We start from the raw sequence: 17,849 nt of genomic DNA, 5'->3' as shown, positions 1-17,849 counted from the left end.
CACTGCTGTTTCTTTCGGGGGCCTTTTTCTGCCCATTTTTCTAGAATAGGAGAAAATGTTGGGTGCGGACCTTCATTGGCTCAGGAAAGCAAAAGTGGCTGGTTTTGGAAGAGACTGGGAGCATGCAGTGTCACTTCTCCAGTCGTCTTGCTCAGGCATAGCAGCCACAAGAGCCTTCCAAAAGTGTTCCTTGGCAGCGGTGGGATTCGAACCCACGCCCCCGAAGAGACTGGAGCCTTAATCCAGCGCCTTAGACCGCTCGGCCACGCTACCATGCGAGAGTGCCTTCCCTGGGCCATTTTCGCCTTCTTATTTTAATTTAATGTCGCACTTGGCCACAAGTCAGTCAGTTGACATTCCATGTGCCTTGGAGGAGCTCCTCCACAGATTAAAAGACCTCATAAATGCAGGGGTACGCAGTTACACTCCTGGAGGCCTCCCTATCTGCAGATTGCAATTCCATCTCTAATCAAACACACCTGAATCATCTAATCAAAGCCATTGGGCCTTACTCCAAAATGGCAGCTAGCTGTGCTGAAGTTAAACTCAAAATCGTGAGGTAGTTGTCAATTTTCCAAAAAATCTTGAGTCAAATCGGCTGCTTCTATGATTAAAGACTATGTTATTATTAGATTCCAACTCATTTTTAAACTGAAATTACTACAATTGTAATTTTTGGTTGTCCCTGATTCAACAGGGTGCAGATTTCCTGCTACACAGTTTTGCAGCACACTTAAGGTGTATTGCCCTCTTTAAAATCAATGCTGGCAGTGGTGGGATTCGAACCCACGCCCCCGAAGAGACTGGAGCCTAAATCCAGCGCCTTAGACCCCTCGGCCACACTACCCCACTGCTGTTTCTTTCGGGGGCCTTTTTCTGCCCATTTTTCTAGAATAGGAGAAAATGTTGGGTGCGGACCTTCATTGTGAGGCCCTGAAGCCTGTCGAGTAAGGCTCAGGAAAGCAAAAGTGGCTGGTTTTGGAAGAGACTGGGAGCATGCAGTGTCACTTCTCCAGTCGTCTTGCTCAGGCATAGCAGCCACAAGAGCCTTCCAAAAGTGTTCCTTGGCAGCGGTGGGATTCGAACCCACGCCCCCGAAGAGACTGGAGCCTTAATCCAGCGCCTTAGACCGCTCGGCCACGCTACCATGCGAGAGTGCCTTCCCTGGGCCATTTTCGCCTTCTTATTTTAATTTAATGTCGCACTTGGCCACAAGTCAGTCAGTTGACATTCCATGTGCCTTGGAGGAGCTCCTCCACAGATTAAAAGACCTCATAAATGCAAGGGTACGCAGTTACACTCCTGGAGGCCTCCCTATCTGCAGATTGCAATTCCATCTCTAATCAAAAACACCTGAATAATCTAATCAAAGCCATTGGGCCTTACTCCAAAATAGCAGCTAGCTGTGCTGAAGTTAAACTCAAAATCGTGAGGTAGTTGTCAATTTTCCAAAAAATCTTGAGTCAAATCGGCTGCTTCTATGATTAAAGCCTATGTTATTATTAGATTCCAAATCATTTTTAAACTGAAATTACTACAATTGTAATTTTTGGTTGTCCCTGATTCAACAGGGTGCAGATTTCCTGCTACACAGTTTTGCAGCACACTTAAGGTGTATTGCCCTCTTTAAAATCAATGCTGGCAGTGGTGGGATTCGAACCCACGCCCCCGAAGAGACTGGAGCCTAAATCCAGCGCCTTAGACCCCTCGGCCACACTACCCCACTGCTGTTTCTTTCGGGGGCCTTTTTCTGCCCATTTTTCTAGAATAGGAGAAAATGTTGGGTGCGGACCTTCATTGTGAGGCCCTGAAGCCTGTCGAGTAAGGCTCAGAAAAGCAAAAGTGGCTGGTTTTGGAAGAGACTGGGAGCATGCAGTGTCACTTCTCCAGTCGTCTTGCTCAGGCATAGCAGCCACAAGAGCCTTCCAAAAGTGTTCCTTGGCAGCGGTGGGATTCGAACCCATGCCCCCGAAGAGACTGGAGCCTTAATCCAGCGCCTTAGACCGCTCGGCCACGCTACCATGCGAGAGTGCCTTCCCTGGGCCATTTTCGCTTTCTTATTTTAATTTAATGTTACACTTGGCCACAAGTCAGTCAGTTGACATTCCACGTGCCTTGGAGGAGCTCCTCCACAGATTAAAAGACCTCATAAATGCAGGGGTATGCAGTTACACTCCTGGAGGCCTCCCTATCTGCAGATTGCAATTCCATCTCTAATCAAACACACCTGAATCATCTAATCAAAGCCATTGGGCCTTACTCCAAAATGGCAGCTAGCTGTGCTGAAGTTAAACTCAAAATCGTGAGGTAGTTGTCAATTTTCCAAAAAATCTTGAGTCAAATCGGCTGCTTCTATGATTAAAGACTATGTTATTATTAGATTCCAACTCATTTTTAAACTGAAATTACTACAATTGTAATTTTTGGTTGTCCCTGATTCAACAGGGTGCAGATTTCCTGCTACACAGTTTTGCAGCACACTTAAGGTGTATTGCCCTCTTTAAAATCAATGCTGGCAGTGGTGGGATTCGAACCCACGCCCCCGAAGAGACTGGAGCCTAAATCCAGCGCCTTAGACCCCTCGGCCACACTACCCCACTGCTGTTTCTTTCGGGGGCCTTTTTCTGCCCATTTTTCTAGAATAGGAGAAAATGTTGGGTGCGGACCTTCATTGTGAGGCCCTGAAGCCTGTCGAGTAAGGCTCAGGAAAGCAAAAGTGGCTGGTTTTGGAAGAGACTGGGAGCATGCAGTGTCACTTCTCCAGTCGTCTTGCTCAGGCATAGCAGCCACAAGAGCCTTCCAAAAGTGTTCCTTGGCAGCGGTGGGATTCGAACCCACGCCCCCGAAGAGACTGGAGCCTTAATCCAGCGCCTTAGAACGCTCGGCCACGCTACCATGCGAGAGTGCCTTCCCTGGGCCATTTTCGCCTTCTTATTTTAATTTAATGTCGCACTTGGCCACAAGTCAGTCAGTTGACATTCCATGTGCCTTGGAGGAGCTCCTCCACAGATTAAAAGACCTCATAAATGCAGGGGTACGCAGTTACACTCCTGGAGGCCTCCCTATCTTTAGATTGCAATTCCATCTCTAATCAAACACACCTGAATCATCTAATCAAAGCCATTGGGCCTTACTCCAAAATGGCAGCTAGCTGTGCTGAAGTTAAACTCAAAATCGTCAGGTAGTTGTCAATTTTCCAAAAAATCTTGAGTCAAATCGGCTGCTTCTATGATTAAAGACTATGTTATTATTAGATTCCAACTCATTTTTAAACTGAAATTACTACAATTGTAATTTTTGGTTGTCCCTGATTCAACAGGGTGCAGATTTCCTGCTACACAGTTTTGCAGCACACTTAAGGTGTATTGCCCTCTTTAAAATCAATGCTGGCAGTGGTGGGATTCGAACCCACGCCCCCGAAGAGACTGGAGCCTAAATCCAGCGCCTTAGACCCCTCGGCCACACTACCCCACTGCTGTTTCTTTCGGGGGCCTTTTTCTGCCCATTTTTCTAGAATAGGAGAAAATGTTGGGTGCGGACCTTCATTGTGAGGCCCTGAAGCCTGTCGAGTAAGGCTCAGGAAAGCAAAAGTGGCTGGTTTTGGAAGAGACTGGGAGCATGCAGTGTCACTTCTCCAGTCGTCTTGCTCAGGCATAGCAGCCACAAGAGCCTTCCAAAAGTGTTCCTTGGCAGCGGTGGGATTCGAACCCACGCCCCCGAAGAGACTGGAGCCTTAATCCAGCGCCTTAGACCGCTCGGCCACGCTACCATGCGAGAGTGCCTTCCCTGGGCCATTTTCGCCTTCTTATTTTAATTTAATGTCGCACTTGGCCACAAGTCAGTCAGTTGACATTCCATGTGCCTTGGAGGAGCTCCTCCACAGATTAAAAGACCTCATAAATGCAAGGGTACGCAGTTACACTCCTGGAGGCCTCCCTATCTGCAGATTGCAATTCCATCTCTAATCAAAAACACCTGAATAATCTAATCAAAGCCATTGGGCCTTACTCCAAAATAGCAGCTAGCTGTGCTGAAGTTAAACTCAAAATCGTGAGGTAGTTGTCAATTTTCCAAAAAATCTTGAGTCAAATCGGCTGCTTCTATGATTAAAGACTATGTTATTATTAGATTCCAAATCATTTTTAAACTGAAATTACTACAATTGTAATTTTTGGTTGTCCCTGATTCAACAGGGTGCAGATTTCCTGCTAGACAGTTTTGCAGCACACTTAAGGTGTATTGCCCTCTTTAAAATCAATGCTGGCAGTGGTGGGATTCGAACCCACGCCCCCGAAGAGACTGGAGCCTTAATCCAGCGCCTTAGACCGCTCGGCCACGCTACCATGCGAGAGTGCCTTCCCTGGGCCATTTTCGCCTTCTTATTTTAATTTAATGTCGCACTTGGCCACAAGTCAGTCAGTTGACATTCCATGTGCCTTGGAGGAGCTCCTCCACAGATTAAAAGACCTCATAAATGCAAGGGTACGCAGTTACACTCCTGGAGGCCTCCCTATCTGCAGATTGCAATTCCATCTCTAATCAAAAACACCTGAATAATCTAATCAAAGCCATTGGGCCTTACTCCAAAATAGCAGCTAGCTGTGCTGAAGTTAAACTCAAAATCGTGAGGTAGTTGTCAATTTTCCAAAAAATCTTGAGTCAAATCGGCTGCTTCTATGATTAAAGCCTATGTTATTATTAGATTCCAAATCATTTTTAAACTGAAATTACTACAATTGTAATTTTTGGTTGTCCCTGATTCAACAGGGTGCAGATTTCCTGCTACACAGTTTTGCAGCACACTTAAGGTGTATTGCCCTCTTTAAAATCAATGCTGGCAGTGGTGGGATTCGAACCCACGCCCCCGAAGAGACTGGAGCCTAAATCCAGCGCCTTAGACCCCTCGGCCACACTACCCCACTGCTGTTTCTTTCGGGGGCCTTTTTCTGCCCATTTTTCTAGAATAGGAGAAAATGTTGGGTGCGGACCTTCATTGTGAGGCCCTGAAGCCTGTCGAGTAAGGCTCAGAAAAGCAAAAGTGGCTGGTTTTGGAAGAGACTGGGAGCATGCAGTGTCACTTCTCCAGTCGTCTTGCTCAGGCATAGCAGCCACAAGAGCCTTCCAAAAGTGTTCCTTGGCAGCGGTGGGATTCGAACCCATGCCCCCGAAGAGACTGGAGCCTTAATCCAGCGCCTTAGACCGCTCGGCCACGCTACCATGCGAGAGTGCCTTCCCTGGGCCATTTTCGCTTTCTTATTTTAATTTAATGTTACACTTGGCCACAAGTCAGTCAGTTGACATTCCACGTGCCTTGGAGGAGCTCCTCCACAGATTAAAAGACCTCATAAATGCAGGGGTATGCAGTTACACTCCTGGAGGCCTCCCTATCTGCAGATTGCAATTCCATCTCTAATCAAACACACCTGAATCATCTAATCAAAGCCATTGGGCCTTACTCCAAAATGGCAGCTAGCTGTGCTGAAGTTAAACTCAAAATCGTGAGGTAGTTGTCAATTTTCCAAAAAATCTTGAGTCAAATCGGCTGCTTCTATGATTAAAGACTATGTTATTATTAGATTCCAACTCATTTTTAAACTGAAATTACTACAATTGTAATTTTTGGTTGTCCCTGATTCAACAGGGTGCAGATTTCCTGCTACACAGTTTTGCAGCACACTTAAGGTGTATTGCCCTCTTTAAAATCAATGCTGGCAGTGGTGGGATTCGAACCCACGCCCCCGAAGAGACTGGAGCCTAAATCCAGCGCCTTAGACCCCTCGGCCACACTACCCCACTGCTGTTTCTTTCGGGGGCCTTTTTCTGCCCATTTTTCTAGAATAGGAGAAAATGTTGGGTGCGGACCTTCATTGTGAGGCCCTGAAGCCTGTCGAGTAAGGCTCAGGAAAGCAAAAGTGGCTGGTTTTGGAAGAGACTGGGAGCATGCAGTGTCACTTCTCCAGTCGTCTTGCTCAGGCATAGCAGCCACAAGAGCCTTCCAAAAGTGTTCCTTGGCAGCGGTGGGATTCGAACCCACGCCCCCGAAGAGACTGGAGCCTTAATCCAGCGCCTTAGAACGCTCGGCCACGCTACCATGCGAGAGTGCCTTCCCTGGGCCATTTTCGCCTTCTTATTTTAATTTAATGTCGCACTTGGCCACAAGTCAGTCAGTTGACATTCCATGTGCCTTGGAGGAGCTCCTCCACAGATTAAAAGACCTCATAAATGCAGGGGTACGCAGTTACACTCCTGGAGGCCTCCCTATCTTTAGATTGCAATTCCATCTCTAATCAAACACACCTGAATCATCTAATCAAAGCCATTGGGCCTTACTCCAAAATGGCAGCTAGCTGTGCTGAAGTTAAACTCAAAATCGTCAGGTAGTTGTCAATTTTCCAAAAAATCTTGAGTCAAATCGGCTGCTTCTATGATTAAAGACTATGTTATTATTAGATTCCAACTCATTTTTAAACTGAAATTACTACAATTGTAATTTTTGGTTGTCCCTGATTCAACAGGGTGCAGATTTCCTGCTACACAGTTTTGCAGCACACTTAAGGTGTATTGCCCTCTTTAAAATCAATGCTGGCAGTGGTGGGATTCGAACCCACGCCCCCGAAGAGACTGGAGCCTAAATCCAGCGCCTTAGACCCCTCGGCCACACTACCCCACTGCTGTTTCTTTCGGGGGCCTTTTTCTGCCCATTTTTCTAGAATAGGAGAAAATGTTGGGTGCGGACCTTCATTGTGAGGCCCTGAAGCCTGTCGAGTAAGGCTCAGGAAAGCAAAAGTGGCTGGTTTTGGAAGAGACTGGGAGCATGCAGTGTCACTTCTCCAGTCGTCTTGCTCAGGCATAGCAGCCACAAGAGCCTTCCAAAAGTGTTCCTTGGCAGCGGTGGGATTCGAACCCACGCCCCCGAAGAGACTGGAGCCTTAATCCAGCGCCTTAGACCGCTCGGCCACGCTACCATGCGAGAGTGCCTTCCCTGGGCCATTTTCGCCTTCTTATTTTAATTTAATGTCGCACTTGGCCACAAGTCAGTCAGTTGACATTCCATGTGCCTTGGAGGAGCTCCTCCACAGATTAAAAGACCTCATAAATGCAAGGGTACGCAGTTACACTCCTGGAGGCCTCCCTATCTGCAGATTGCAATTCCATCTCTAATCAAAAACACCTGAATAATCTAATCAAAGCCATTGGGCCTTACTCCAAAATAGCAGCTAGCTGTGCTGAAGTTAAACTCAAAATCGTGAGGTAGTTGTCAATTTTCCAAAAAATCTTGAGTCAAATCGGCTGCTTCTATGATTAAAGACTATGTTATTATTAGATTCCAAATCATTTTTAAACTGAAATTACTACAATTGTAATTTTTGGTTGTCCCTGATTCAACAGGGTGCAGATTTCCTGCTAGACAGTTTTGCAGCACACTTAAGGTGTATTGCCCTCTTTAAAATCAATGCTGGCAGTGGTGGGATTCGAACCCACGCCCCCGAAGAGACTGGAGCCTTAATCCAGCGCCTTAGACCGCTCGGCCACGCTACCATGCGAGAGTGCCTTCCCTGGGCCATTTTCGCCTTCTTATTTTAATTTAATGTCGCACTTGGCCACAAGTCAGTCAGTTGACATTCCATGTGCCTTGGAGGAGCTCCTCCACAGATTAAAAGACCTCATAAATGCAGGGGTACGCAGTTACACTCCTGGAGGCCTCCCTATCTGCAGATTGCAATTCCATCTCTAATCAAACACACCTGAATCATCTAATCAAAGCCATTGGGCCTTACTCCAAAATGGCAGCTAGCTGTGCTGAAGTTAAACTCAAAATCGTGAGGTAGTTGTCAATTTTCCAAAAAATCTTGAGTCAAATCGGCTGCTTCTATGATTAAAGACTATGTTATTATTAGATTCCAACTCATTTTTAAACTGAAATTACTACAATTGTAATTTTTGGTTGTCCCTGATTCAACAGGGTGCAGATTTCCTGCTACACAGTTTTGCAGCACACTTAAGGTGTATTGCCCTCTTTAAAATCAATGCTGGCAGTGGTGGGATTCGAACCCACGCCCCCGAAGAGACTGGAGCCTAAATCCAGCGCCTTAGACCCCTCGGCCACACTACCCCACTGCTGTTTCTTTCGGGGGCCTTTTTCTGCCCATTTTTCTAGAATAGGAGAAAATGTTGGGTGCGGACCTTCATTGTGAGGCCCTGAAGCCTGTCGAGTAAGGCTCAGGAAAGCAAAAGTGGCTGGTTTTGGAAGAGACTGGGAGCATGCAGTGTCACTTCTCCAGTCGTCTTGCTCAGGCATAGCAGCCACAAGAGCCTTCCAAAAGTGTTCCTTGGCAGCGGTGGGATTCGAACCCACGCCCCCGAAGAGACTGGAGCCTTAATCCAGCGCCTTAGACCGCTCGGCCACGCTACCATGCGAGAGTGCCTTCCCTGGGCCATTTTCGCCTTCTTATTTTAATTTAATGTCGCACTTGGCCACAAGTCAGTCAGTTGACATTCCATGTGCCTTGGAGGAGCTCCTCCACAGATTAAAAGACCTCATAAATGCAAGGGTACGCAGTTACACTCCTGGAGGCCTCCCTATCTGCAGATTGCAATTCCATCTCTAATCAAAAACACCTGAATAATCTAATCAAAGCCATTGGGCCTTACTCCAAAATAGCAGCTAGCTGTGCTGAAGTTAAACTCAAAATCGTGAGGTAGTTGTCAATTTTCCAAAAAATCTTGAGTCAAATCGGCTGCTTCTATGATTAAAGCCTATGTTATTATTAGATTCCAAATCATTTTTAAACTGAAATTACTACAATTGTAATTTTTGGTTGTCCCTGATTCAACAGGGTGCAGATTTCCTGCTACACAGTTTTGCAGCACACTTAAGGTGTATTGCCCTCTTTAAAATCAATGCTGGCAGTGGTGGGATTCGAACCCACGCCCCCGAAGAGACTGGAGCCTAAATCCAGCGCCTTAGACCCCTCGGCCACACTACCCCACTGCTGTTTCTTTCGGGGGCCTTTTTCTGCCCATTTTTCTAGAATAGGAGAAAATGTTGGGTGCGGACCTTCATTGTGAGGCCCTGAAGCCTGTCGAGTAAGGCTCAGAAAAGCAAAAGTGGCTGGTTTTGGAAGAGACTGGGAGCATGCAGTGTCACTTCTCCAGTCGTCTTGCTCAGGCATAGCAGCCACAAGAGCCTTCCAAAAGTGTTCCTTGGCAGCGGTGGGATTCGAACCCATGCCCCCGAAGAGACTGGAGCCTTAATCCAGCGCCTTAGACCGCTCGGCCACGCTACCATGCGAGAGTGCCTTCCCTGGGCCATTTTCGCTTTCTTATTTTAATTTAATGTTACACTTGGCCACAAGTCAGTCAGTTGACATTCCACGTGCCTTGGAGGAGCTCCTCCACAGATTAAAAGACCTCATAAATGCAGGGGTATGCAGTTACACTCCTGGAGGCCTCCCTATCTGCAGATTGCAATTCCATCTCTAATCAAACACACCTGAATCATCTAATCAAAGCCATTGGGCCTTACTCCAAAATGGCAGCTAGCTGTGCTGAAGTTAAACTCAAAATCGTGAGGTAGTTGTCAATTTTCCAAAAAATCTTGAGTCAAATCAGCTGCTGCTATGATTAAAGACTATGTTATTATTAGATTCCAACTCATTTTTAAACTGAAATTACTACAATTGTAATTTTTGGTTGTCCCTGATTCAACAGGGTGCAGATTTCCTGCTACACAGTTTTGCAGCACACTTAAGGTGTATTGCCCTCTTTAAAATCAATGCTGGCAGTGGTGGGATTCGAACCCACGCCCCCGAAGAGACTGGAGCCTAAATCCAGCGCCTTAGACCCCTCGGCCACACTACCCCACTGCTGTTATTTTCGGGGGCCTTTTTCTGCCCATTTTTCAAGAATAGGAGAAAATGTTGGGTTCGGACCTTCATTGTGAGGCCCTGAAGCCTGTCGAGTAAGGCTCAGGAAAGCAAAAGTGGCTGGTTTTGGAAGAGACTGGGAGCATGCAGTGTCACTTCTCCAGTCGTCTTGCTCAGGCATAGCAGCCACAAGAGCCTTCCAAAAGTGTTCCTTGGCAGCGGTGGGATTCGAACCCACGCCCCGAAGAGACTGGAGCCTTAATCCAGCGCCTTAGACCACTCGGCCACGCTACCATGCGAGAGTGCCTTCCCTGGGCCATTTTCGCCTTCTTATTTTAATTTAATGTCGCACTTGGCCACAAGTCAGTCAGTTGACATTCCACGTGCCTTGGAGGAGCTCCTCCACAGATTAAAAGACCTCATAAATGCAGGGGTATGCAGTTACACTCCTGGAGGCCTCCCTATCTGCAGATTGCAATTCCATCTCTAATCAAACACACCTGAATCATCTAATCAAAGCCATTGGGCCTTACTCCAAAATGGCAGCTAGCTGTGCTGAAGTTAAACTCAAAATCGTGAGGTAGTTGTCAATTTTCCAAAAAATCTTGAGTCAAATCGGCTGCTTCTATGATTAAAGACCATGTTATTATTAGATTCCAACTCATTTTTAAACTGAAATTACTACAATTGTAATTTTTGGTTGTCCCTGATTCAACAGGGTGCAGATTTCCTGCTACACAGTTTTGCAGCACACTTAAGGTGTATTGCCCTCTTTAAAATCAATGCTGGCAGTGGTGGGATTCGAACCCACGCCCCCGAAGAGACTGGAGCCTAAATCCAGCGCCTTAGACCCCTCGGCCACACTACCCCACTGCTGTTTCTTTCGGGGGCCTTTTTCTGCCCATTTTTCTAGAATAGGAGAAAATGTTGGGTGCGGACCTTCATTGTGAGGCCCTGAAGCCTGTCGAGTAAGGCTCAGGAAAGCAAAAGTGGCTGGTTTTGGAAGAGACTGGGAGCATGCAGTGTCACTTCTCCAGTCGTCTTGCTCAGGCATAGCAGCCACAAGAGCCTTCCAAAAGTGTTCCTTGGCAGCGGTGGGATTCGAACCCACGCCCCCGAAGAGACTGGAGCCTTAATCCAGCGCCTTAGAACGCTCGGCCACGCTACCATGCGAGAGTGCCTTCCCTGGGCCATTTTCGCCTTCTTATTTTAATTTAATGTCGCACTTGGCCACAAGTCAGTCAGTTGACATTCCATGTGCCTTGGAGGAGCTCCTCCACAGATTAAAAGACCTCATAAATGCAGGGGTACGCAGTTACACTCCTGGAGGCCTCCCTATCTTTAGATTGCAATTCCATCTCTAATCAAACACACCTGAATCATCTAATCAAAGCCATTGGGCCTTACTCCAAAATGGCAGCTAGCTGTGCTGAAGTTAAACTCAAAATCGTCAGGTAGTTGTCAATTTTCCAAAAAATCTTGAGTCAAATCGGCTGCTTCTATGATTAAAGACTATGTTATTATTAGATTCCAACTCATTTTTAAACTGAAATTACTACAATTGTAATTTTTGGTTGTCCCTGATTCAACAGGGTGCAGATTTCCTGCTACACAGTTTTGCAGCACACTTAAGGTGTATTGCCCTCTTTAAAATCAATGCTGGCAGTGGTGGGATTCGAACCCACGCCCCCGAAGAGACTGGAGCCTAAATCCAGCGCCTTAGACCCCTCGGCCACACTACCCCACTGCTGTTTCTTTCGGGGGCCTTTTTCTGCCCATTTTTCTAGAATAGGAGAAAATGTTGGGTGCGGACCTTCATTGTGAGGCCCTGAAGCCTGTCGAGTAAGGCTCAGGAAAGCAAAAGTGGCTGGTTTTGGAAGAGACTGGGAGCATGCAGTGTCACTTCTCCAGTCGTCTTGCTCAGGCATAGCAGCCACAAGAGCCTTCCAAAAGTGTTCCTTGGCAGCGGTGGGATTCGAACCCACGCCCCCGAAGAGACTGGAGCCTTAATCCAGCGCCTTAGACCGCTCGGCCACGCTACCATGCGAGAGTGCCTTCCCTGGGCCATTTTCGCCTTCTTATTTTAATTTAATGTCGCACTTGGCCACAAGTCAGTCAGTTGACATTCCATGTGCCTTGGAGGAGCTCCTCCACAGATTAAAAGACCTCATAAATGCAAGGGTACGCAGTTACACTCCTGGAGGCCTCCCTATCTGCAGATTGCAATTCCATCTCTAATCAAAAACACCTGAATAATCTAATCAAAGCCATTGGGCCTTACTCCAAAATAGCAGCTAGCTGTGCTGAAGTTAAACTCAAAATCGTGAGGTAGTTGTCAATTTTCCAAAAAATCTTGAGTCAAATCGGCTGCTTCTATGATTAAAGACTATGTTATTATTAGATTCCAAATCATTTTTAAACTGAAATTACTACAATTGTAATTTTTGGTTGTCCCTGATTCAACAGGGTGCAGATTTCCTGCTAGACAGTTTTGCAGCACACTTAAGGTGTATTGCCCTCTTTAAAATCAATGCTGGCAGTGGTGGGATTCGAACCCACGCCCCCGAAGAGACTGGAGCCTAAATCCAGCGCCTTAGACCCCTCGGCCACACTACCCCACTGCTGTTTCTTTCGGGGGCCTTTTTCTGCCCATTTTTCTAGAATAGGAGAAAATGTTGGGTGCGGACCTTCATTGTGAGGCCCTGAAGCCTGTCGAGTAAGGCTCAGGAAAGCAAAAGTGGCTGGTTTTGGAAGAGACTGGGAGCATGCAGTGTCACTTCTCCAGTCGTCATGCTCAGGCATAGCAGCCACAAGAGCCTTCCAAAAGTATTCCTTGGCAGCGGTGGGATTCGAACCCACGCCCCCGAAGAGACTGGAGCCTTAATCCAGCGCCTTAGACCGCTCGGCCACGCTACCATGCGAGAGTGCCTTCCCTGGGTCATTTTCGCCTTCTTATTTTAATTTAATGTCGCACTTGGCCACAAGTCAGTCAGTTGACATTCCACGTGCCTTGGAGGAGCTCCTCCACAGATTAAAAGACCTCATAAATGCAGGGGTATGCAGTTACACTCCTGGAGGCCTCCCTATCTGCAGATTGCAATTCCATCTCTAATCAAACACACCTGAATCATCTAATCAAAGCCATTGGGCCTTACTCCAAAATGGCAGCTAGCTGTGCTGAAGTTAAACTCAAAATCGTGAGGTAGTTGTCAATTTTCCAAAAAATCTTGAGTCAAATCGGCTGCTTCTATGATTAAAGACCATGTTATTATTAGATTCCAACTCATTTTTAAACTGAAATTACTACAATTGTAATTTTTGGTTGTCCCTGATTCAACAGGGTGCAGATTTCCTGCTACACAGTTTTGCAGCACACTTAAGGTGTATTGCCCTCTTTAAAATCAATGTTGGCAGTGGTGGGATTCGAACCCACGCCCCCGAAGAGACTGGAGCCTAAATCCAGCGCCTTAGACCCCTCGGCCACACTACCCCACTGCTGTTTCTTTCGGGGGCCTTTTTCTGCCCATTTTTCTAGAATAGGAGAAAATGTTGGGTGCGGACCTTCATTGTGAGGCCCTGAAGCCTGTCGAGTAAGGCTCAGGAAAGCAAAAGTGGCTGGTTTTGGAAGAGACTGGGAGCATGCAGTGTCACTTCTCCAGTCGTCATGCTCAGGCATAGCAGCCACAAGAGCCTTCCAAAAGTATTCCTTGGCAGCGGTGGGATTCGAACCCACGCCCCCGAAGAGACTGGAGCCTTAATCCAGCACCTTAGACCGCTCAGCCACGCTACCATGCGAGAGTGCCTTCCCTGGGTCATTTTCGCCTTCTTATTTTAATTTAATGTCGCACTTGGCCACAAGTCAGTCAGTTGACATTCCACGTGCCTTGGAGGAGCTCCACCACAGATTAAAAGACCTCATAAATGCAGGGGTATGCAGTTACACTCCTGGAGGCCTCCCTATCTGCAGATTGCAATTCCATCTCTAATCAAACACACCTGAAACATCTAATCAAAGCCATTGGGCCTTACTCCAAAATGGCTGCTAGCTGTGCTGAAGTTAAACTCAAAATCGTGAGGTAGTTGTCAATTTTCCAAAAAATCTTGAGTCAAATCGGCTGCTTCTATGATTAAAGACCATGTTATTATTAGATTCCAACTCATTTTTAAACTGAAATTACTACAATTGTAATTTTTGGTTGTCCCTGATTCAACAGGGTGCAGATTTCCTGCTACACAGTTTTGCAGCACACTTAAGGTGTATTGCCCTCTTTAAAATCAATGCTGGCAGTGGTGGGATTCGAACCCACGCCCCCGAAGAGACTGGAGCCTAAATCCAGCGCCTTAGACCCCTCGGCCACACTACCCCACTGCTGTTTCTTTCGGGGGCCTTTTTCTGCCCATTTTTCTAGAATAGGAGAAAATGTTGGGTGCGGACCTTCATTGTGAGGCCCTGAAGCCTGTCGAGTAAGGCTCAGGAAAGCAAAAGTGGCTGGTTTTGGAAGAGACTGGGAGCATGCAGTGTCACTTCTCCAGTCGTCTTGCTCAGGCATAGCAGCCACAAGAGCCTTCCAAAAGTGTTCCTTGGCAGCGGTGGGATTCGAACCCACGCCCCCGAAGAGACTGGAGCCTTAATCCAGCGCCTTAGACCGCTCTGCCACGCTACCATGCAAGAGTGCCTTCCCTGGGCCATTTTCGCCTTCTTATTTTAATTTAATGTCGCACTTAGCCACAAATCAGTCAGTTGACATTCCACGTGCCTTGGAGGAGCTCCTCCACAGATTAAAAGACCTCATAAATGCAGGGGTATGCAGTTACACTCCTGGAGGCCTCCCTATCTGCAGATTGCAATTCCATCTCTAATCAAACACACCTGAATCATCTAATCAAAGCCATTGGGCCTTACTCCAAAATGGCAGCTAGCTGTGCTGAAGTTAAACTCAAAATCGTGAGGTAGTTGTCAATTTTCCAAAAAATCTTGAGTCAAATCAGCTGCTGCTATGATTAAAGACTATGTTATTATTAGATTCCAACTCATTTTTAAACTGAAATTACTACAATTGTAATTTTTGGTTGTCCCTGATTCAACAGGGTGCAGATTTCCTGCTACACAGTTTTGCAGCACACTTAAGGTGTATTGCCCTCTTTAAAATCAATGCTGGCAGTGGTGGGATTCGAACCCACGCCCCCGAAGAGACTGGAGCCTAAATCCAGCGCCTTAGACCCCTCGGCCACACTACCCCACTGCTGTTACTTTCGGGGGCCTTTTTCTGCCCATTTTTCAAGAATAGGAGAAAATGTTGGGTTCGGACCTTCATTGTGAGGCCCTGAAGCCTGTCGAGTAAGGCTCAGGAAAGCAAAAGTGGCTGGTTTTGGAAGAGACTGGGAGCATGCAGTGTCACTTCTCCAGTCGTCTTGCTCAGGCATAGCAGCCACAAGAGCCTTCCAAAAGTGTTCCTTGGCAGCGGTGGGATTCGAACCCACGCCCCGAAGAGACTGGAGCCTTAATCCAGCGCCTTAGACCACTCGGCCACGCTACCATGCGAGAGTGCCTTCCCTGGGCCATTTTCGCCTTCTTATTTTAATTTAATGTCGCACTTGGCCACAAGTCAGTCAGTTGACATTCCACGTGCCTTGGAGGAGCTCCTCCACAGATTAAAAGACCTCATAAATGCAGGGGTATGCAGTTACACTCCTGGAGGCCTCCCTATCTGCAGATTGCAATTCCATCTCTAATCAAACACACCTGAATCATCTAATCAAAGCCATTGGGCCTTACTCCAAAATGGCAGCTAGCTGTGCTGAAGTTAAACTCAAAATCGTGAGGTAGTTGTCAATTTTCCAAAAAATCTTGAGTCAAATCGGCTGCTTCTATGATTAAAGACCATGTTATTATTAGATTCCAACTCATTTTTAAACTGAAATTACTACAATTGTAATTTTTGGTTGTCCCTGATTCAACAGGGTGCAGATTTCCTGCTACACAGTTTTGCAGCACACTTAAGGTGTATTGCCCTCTTTAAAATCAATGCTGGCAGTGGTGGGATTCGAACCCACGCCCCCGAAGAGACTGGAGCCTAAATCCAGCGCCTTAGACCCCTCGGCCACACTACCCCACTGCTGTTTCTTTCGGGGGCCTTTTTCTGCCCATTTTTCAAGAATAGGAGAAAATGTTGGGTTCGGACCTTCATTGTGAGGCCCTGAAGCCTGTCGAGTAAGGCTCAGGAAAGCAAAAGTGGCTGGTTTTGGAAGAGACTGGGAGCATGCAGTGTCACTTCTCCAGTCGTCTTGCTCAGGCATAGCAGCCACAAGAGCCTTCCAAAAGTGTTCCTTGGCAGCGGTGGGATTCGAACCCACGCCCCGAAGAGACTGGAGCCTTAATCCAGCGCCTTAGACCACTCGGCCACGCTACCATGCGAGAGTGCCTTCCCTGGGCCATTTTCGCCTTCTTATTTTAATTTAATGTCGCACTTGGCCACAAGTCAGTCAGTTGACATTCCACGTGCCTTGGAGGAGCTCCTCCACAGATTAAAAGACCTCATAAATGCAGGGGTATGCAGTTACACTCCTGGAGGCCTCCCTATCTGCAGATTGCAATTCCATCTCTAATCAAACACACCTGAATCATCTAATCAAAGCCATTGGGCCTTACTCCAAAATGGCAGCTAGCTGTGCTGAAGTTAAACTCAAAATCGTGAGGTAGTTGTCAATTTTCCAAAAAATCTTGAGTCAAATCGGCTGCTTCTATGATTAAAGACCATGTTATTATTAGATTCCAACTCATTTTTAAACTGAAATTACTACAATTGTAATTTTTGGTTGTCCCTGATTCAACAGGGTGCAGATTTCCTGCTACACAGTTTTGCAGCACACTTAAGGTGTATTGCCCTCTTTAAAATCAATGCTGGCAGTGGTGGGATTCGAACCCACGCCCCCGAAGAGACTGGAGCCTAAATCCAGCGCCTTAGACCCCTCGGCCACACTACCCCACTGCTGTTTCTTTCGGGGGCCTTTTTCTGCCCATTTTTCTAGAATAGGAGAAAATGTTGGGTGCGGACCTTCATTGTGAGGCCCTGAAGCCTGTCGAGTAAGGCTCAGGAAAGCAAAAGTGGCTGGTTTTGGAAGAGACTGGGAGCATGCAGTGTCACTTCTCCAGTCGTCATGCTCAGGCATAGCAGCCACAAGAGCCTTCCAAAAGTATTCCTTGGCAGCGGTGGGATTCGAACCCACGCCCCCGAAGAGACTGGAGCCTTAATCCAGCGCCTTAGACCGCTCGGCCACGCTACCATGCGAGAGTGCCTTCCCTGGGTCATTTTCGCCTTCTTATTTTAATTTAATGTCGCACTTGGCCACAAGTCAGTCAGTTGACATTCCACGTGCCTTGGAGGAGCTCCTCCACAGATTAAAAGACCTCATAAATGCAGGGGTATGCAGTTACACTCCTGGAGGCCTCCCTATCTGCAGATTGCAATTCCATCTCTAATCAAACACACCTGAATCATCTAATCAAAGCCATTGGGCCTTACTCCAAAATGGCAGCTAGCTGTGCTGAAGTTAAACTCAAAATCGTGAGGTAGTTGTCAATTTTCCAAAAAATCTTGAGTCAAATCGGCTGCTTCTATGATTAAAGACCATGTTATTATTAGATTCCAACTCATTTTTAAACTGAAATTACTACAATTGTAATTTTTGGTTGTCCCTGATTCAACAGGGTGCAGATTTCCTGCTACACAGTTTTGCAGCACACTTAAGGTGTATTGCCCTCTTTAAAATCAATGTTGGCAGTGGTGGGATTCGAACCCACGCCCCCGAAGAGACTGGAGCCTAAATCCAGCGCCTTAGACCCCTCGGCCACACTACCCCACTGCTGTTTCTTTCGGGGGCCTTTTTCTGCCCATTTTTCTAGAATAGGAGAAAATGTTGGGTGCGGACCTTCATTGTGAGGCCCTGAAGCCTGTCGAGTAAGGCTCAGGAAAGCAAAAGTGG

General features: G+C 46.9%; 40 non-coding genes across 40 annotated transcripts; all 40 read right to left on the bottom strand.

Annotated features, from left to right (window-relative positions):
* Positions 1–191: 191 nt before the first annotated feature.
* trnal-aag (transfer RNA leucine (anticodon AAG)) lies at positions 192–273 on the bottom strand. The gene has a single exon. It is a non-coding gene; the product is annotated as a tRNA-Leu (tRNA).
* A 492-nt stretch (positions 274–765) lies between these two features.
* On the bottom strand, positions 766–847 carry trnal-uag (transfer RNA leucine (anticodon UAG)). Its single transcript has one exon. It is a non-coding gene; the product is annotated as a tRNA-Leu (tRNA).
* Positions 848–1,065: 218 nt separating this feature from the next.
* trnal-aag (transfer RNA leucine (anticodon AAG)) lies at positions 1,066–1,147 on the bottom strand. Its single transcript has one exon. It is a non-coding gene; the product is annotated as a tRNA-Leu (tRNA).
* Positions 1,148–1,639: 492 nt separating this feature from the next.
* Positions 1,640–1,721, bottom strand: trnal-uag (transfer RNA leucine (anticodon UAG)). Its single transcript has one exon. It is a non-coding gene; the product is annotated as a tRNA-Leu (tRNA).
* A 218-nt stretch (positions 1,722–1,939) lies between these two features.
* Positions 1,940–2,021, bottom strand: trnal-aag (transfer RNA leucine (anticodon AAG)). The gene has a single exon. It is a non-coding gene; the product is annotated as a tRNA-Leu (tRNA).
* A 492-nt stretch (positions 2,022–2,513) lies between these two features.
* Positions 2,514–2,595, bottom strand: trnal-uag (transfer RNA leucine (anticodon UAG)). The gene has a single exon. It is a non-coding gene; the product is annotated as a tRNA-Leu (tRNA).
* A 218-nt stretch (positions 2,596–2,813) lies between these two features.
* trnal-aag (transfer RNA leucine (anticodon AAG)) lies at positions 2,814–2,895 on the bottom strand. The gene has a single exon. It is a non-coding gene; the product is annotated as a tRNA-Leu (tRNA).
* A 492-nt stretch (positions 2,896–3,387) lies between these two features.
* On the bottom strand, positions 3,388–3,469 carry trnal-uag (transfer RNA leucine (anticodon UAG)). Its single transcript has one exon. It is a non-coding gene; the product is annotated as a tRNA-Leu (tRNA).
* A 218-nt stretch (positions 3,470–3,687) lies between these two features.
* Positions 3,688–3,769, bottom strand: trnal-aag (transfer RNA leucine (anticodon AAG)). The gene has a single exon. It is a non-coding gene; the product is annotated as a tRNA-Leu (tRNA).
* A 492-nt stretch (positions 3,770–4,261) lies between these two features.
* trnal-aag (transfer RNA leucine (anticodon AAG)) lies at positions 4,262–4,343 on the bottom strand. The gene has a single exon. It is a non-coding gene; the product is annotated as a tRNA-Leu (tRNA).
* A 492-nt stretch (positions 4,344–4,835) lies between these two features.
* trnal-uag (transfer RNA leucine (anticodon UAG)) lies at positions 4,836–4,917 on the bottom strand. Its single transcript has one exon. It is a non-coding gene; the product is annotated as a tRNA-Leu (tRNA).
* Positions 4,918–5,135: 218 nt separating this feature from the next.
* trnal-aag (transfer RNA leucine (anticodon AAG)) lies at positions 5,136–5,217 on the bottom strand. The gene has a single exon. It is a non-coding gene; the product is annotated as a tRNA-Leu (tRNA).
* Positions 5,218–5,709: 492 nt separating this feature from the next.
* Positions 5,710–5,791, bottom strand: trnal-uag (transfer RNA leucine (anticodon UAG)). Its single transcript has one exon. It is a non-coding gene; the product is annotated as a tRNA-Leu (tRNA).
* Positions 5,792–6,009: 218 nt separating this feature from the next.
* On the bottom strand, positions 6,010–6,091 carry trnal-aag (transfer RNA leucine (anticodon AAG)). The gene has a single exon. It is a non-coding gene; the product is annotated as a tRNA-Leu (tRNA).
* Positions 6,092–6,583: 492 nt separating this feature from the next.
* Positions 6,584–6,665, bottom strand: trnal-uag (transfer RNA leucine (anticodon UAG)). The gene has a single exon. It is a non-coding gene; the product is annotated as a tRNA-Leu (tRNA).
* A 218-nt stretch (positions 6,666–6,883) lies between these two features.
* On the bottom strand, positions 6,884–6,965 carry trnal-aag (transfer RNA leucine (anticodon AAG)). Its single transcript has one exon. It is a non-coding gene; the product is annotated as a tRNA-Leu (tRNA).
* A 492-nt stretch (positions 6,966–7,457) lies between these two features.
* trnal-aag (transfer RNA leucine (anticodon AAG)) lies at positions 7,458–7,539 on the bottom strand. Its single transcript has one exon. It is a non-coding gene; the product is annotated as a tRNA-Leu (tRNA).
* A 492-nt stretch (positions 7,540–8,031) lies between these two features.
* Positions 8,032–8,113, bottom strand: trnal-uag (transfer RNA leucine (anticodon UAG)). The gene has a single exon. It is a non-coding gene; the product is annotated as a tRNA-Leu (tRNA).
* Positions 8,114–8,331: 218 nt separating this feature from the next.
* Positions 8,332–8,413, bottom strand: trnal-aag (transfer RNA leucine (anticodon AAG)). The gene has a single exon. It is a non-coding gene; the product is annotated as a tRNA-Leu (tRNA).
* A 492-nt stretch (positions 8,414–8,905) lies between these two features.
* Positions 8,906–8,987, bottom strand: trnal-uag (transfer RNA leucine (anticodon UAG)). The gene has a single exon. It is a non-coding gene; the product is annotated as a tRNA-Leu (tRNA).
* A 218-nt stretch (positions 8,988–9,205) lies between these two features.
* Positions 9,206–9,287, bottom strand: trnal-aag (transfer RNA leucine (anticodon AAG)). The gene has a single exon. It is a non-coding gene; the product is annotated as a tRNA-Leu (tRNA).
* Positions 9,288–9,779: 492 nt separating this feature from the next.
* Positions 9,780–9,861, bottom strand: trnal-uag (transfer RNA leucine (anticodon UAG)). Its single transcript has one exon. It is a non-coding gene; the product is annotated as a tRNA-Leu (tRNA).
* Positions 9,862–10,079: 218 nt separating this feature from the next.
* On the bottom strand, positions 10,080–10,160 carry trnal-aag (transfer RNA leucine (anticodon AAG)). The gene has a single exon. It is a non-coding gene; the product is annotated as a tRNA-Leu (tRNA).
* A 492-nt stretch (positions 10,161–10,652) lies between these two features.
* trnal-uag (transfer RNA leucine (anticodon UAG)) lies at positions 10,653–10,734 on the bottom strand. Its single transcript has one exon. It is a non-coding gene; the product is annotated as a tRNA-Leu (tRNA).
* Positions 10,735–10,952: 218 nt separating this feature from the next.
* trnal-aag (transfer RNA leucine (anticodon AAG)) lies at positions 10,953–11,034 on the bottom strand. The gene has a single exon. It is a non-coding gene; the product is annotated as a tRNA-Leu (tRNA).
* A 492-nt stretch (positions 11,035–11,526) lies between these two features.
* Positions 11,527–11,608, bottom strand: trnal-uag (transfer RNA leucine (anticodon UAG)). Its single transcript has one exon. It is a non-coding gene; the product is annotated as a tRNA-Leu (tRNA).
* A 218-nt stretch (positions 11,609–11,826) lies between these two features.
* trnal-aag (transfer RNA leucine (anticodon AAG)) lies at positions 11,827–11,908 on the bottom strand. The gene has a single exon. It is a non-coding gene; the product is annotated as a tRNA-Leu (tRNA).
* A 492-nt stretch (positions 11,909–12,400) lies between these two features.
* Positions 12,401–12,482, bottom strand: trnal-uag (transfer RNA leucine (anticodon UAG)). The gene has a single exon. It is a non-coding gene; the product is annotated as a tRNA-Leu (tRNA).
* A 218-nt stretch (positions 12,483–12,700) lies between these two features.
* Positions 12,701–12,782, bottom strand: trnal-aag (transfer RNA leucine (anticodon AAG)). Its single transcript has one exon. It is a non-coding gene; the product is annotated as a tRNA-Leu (tRNA).
* Positions 12,783–13,274: 492 nt separating this feature from the next.
* On the bottom strand, positions 13,275–13,356 carry trnal-uag (transfer RNA leucine (anticodon UAG)). The gene has a single exon. It is a non-coding gene; the product is annotated as a tRNA-Leu (tRNA).
* A 218-nt stretch (positions 13,357–13,574) lies between these two features.
* On the bottom strand, positions 13,575–13,656 carry trnal-aag (transfer RNA leucine (anticodon AAG)). The gene has a single exon. It is a non-coding gene; the product is annotated as a tRNA-Leu (tRNA).
* Positions 13,657–14,148: 492 nt separating this feature from the next.
* trnal-uag (transfer RNA leucine (anticodon UAG)) lies at positions 14,149–14,230 on the bottom strand. Its single transcript has one exon. It is a non-coding gene; the product is annotated as a tRNA-Leu (tRNA).
* A 218-nt stretch (positions 14,231–14,448) lies between these two features.
* trnal-aag (transfer RNA leucine (anticodon AAG)) lies at positions 14,449–14,530 on the bottom strand. Its single transcript has one exon. It is a non-coding gene; the product is annotated as a tRNA-Leu (tRNA).
* A 492-nt stretch (positions 14,531–15,022) lies between these two features.
* trnal-uag (transfer RNA leucine (anticodon UAG)) lies at positions 15,023–15,104 on the bottom strand. Its single transcript has one exon. It is a non-coding gene; the product is annotated as a tRNA-Leu (tRNA).
* Positions 15,105–15,322: 218 nt separating this feature from the next.
* Positions 15,323–15,403, bottom strand: trnal-aag (transfer RNA leucine (anticodon AAG)). The gene has a single exon. It is a non-coding gene; the product is annotated as a tRNA-Leu (tRNA).
* A 492-nt stretch (positions 15,404–15,895) lies between these two features.
* On the bottom strand, positions 15,896–15,977 carry trnal-uag (transfer RNA leucine (anticodon UAG)). The gene has a single exon. It is a non-coding gene; the product is annotated as a tRNA-Leu (tRNA).
* A 218-nt stretch (positions 15,978–16,195) lies between these two features.
* trnal-aag (transfer RNA leucine (anticodon AAG)) lies at positions 16,196–16,276 on the bottom strand. The gene has a single exon. It is a non-coding gene; the product is annotated as a tRNA-Leu (tRNA).
* A 492-nt stretch (positions 16,277–16,768) lies between these two features.
* Positions 16,769–16,850, bottom strand: trnal-uag (transfer RNA leucine (anticodon UAG)). The gene has a single exon. It is a non-coding gene; the product is annotated as a tRNA-Leu (tRNA).
* Positions 16,851–17,068: 218 nt separating this feature from the next.
* Positions 17,069–17,150, bottom strand: trnal-aag (transfer RNA leucine (anticodon AAG)). Its single transcript has one exon. It is a non-coding gene; the product is annotated as a tRNA-Leu (tRNA).
* Positions 17,151–17,642: 492 nt separating this feature from the next.
* On the bottom strand, positions 17,643–17,724 carry trnal-uag (transfer RNA leucine (anticodon UAG)). Its single transcript has one exon. It is a non-coding gene; the product is annotated as a tRNA-Leu (tRNA).
* Positions 17,725–17,849: the final 125 nt, after the last annotated feature.

The sequence above is a fragment of the Pseudorasbora parva genome, chromosome 21, assembly GCF_024679245.1.
Source record: "Pseudorasbora parva isolate DD20220531a chromosome 21, ASM2467924v1, whole genome shotgun sequence".
Lineage (NCBI taxonomy): Eukaryota > Metazoa > Chordata > Actinopteri > Cypriniformes > Gobionidae > Pseudorasbora > Pseudorasbora parva.
This window is presented reverse-complemented; position numbering and strand designations above follow the sequence as displayed.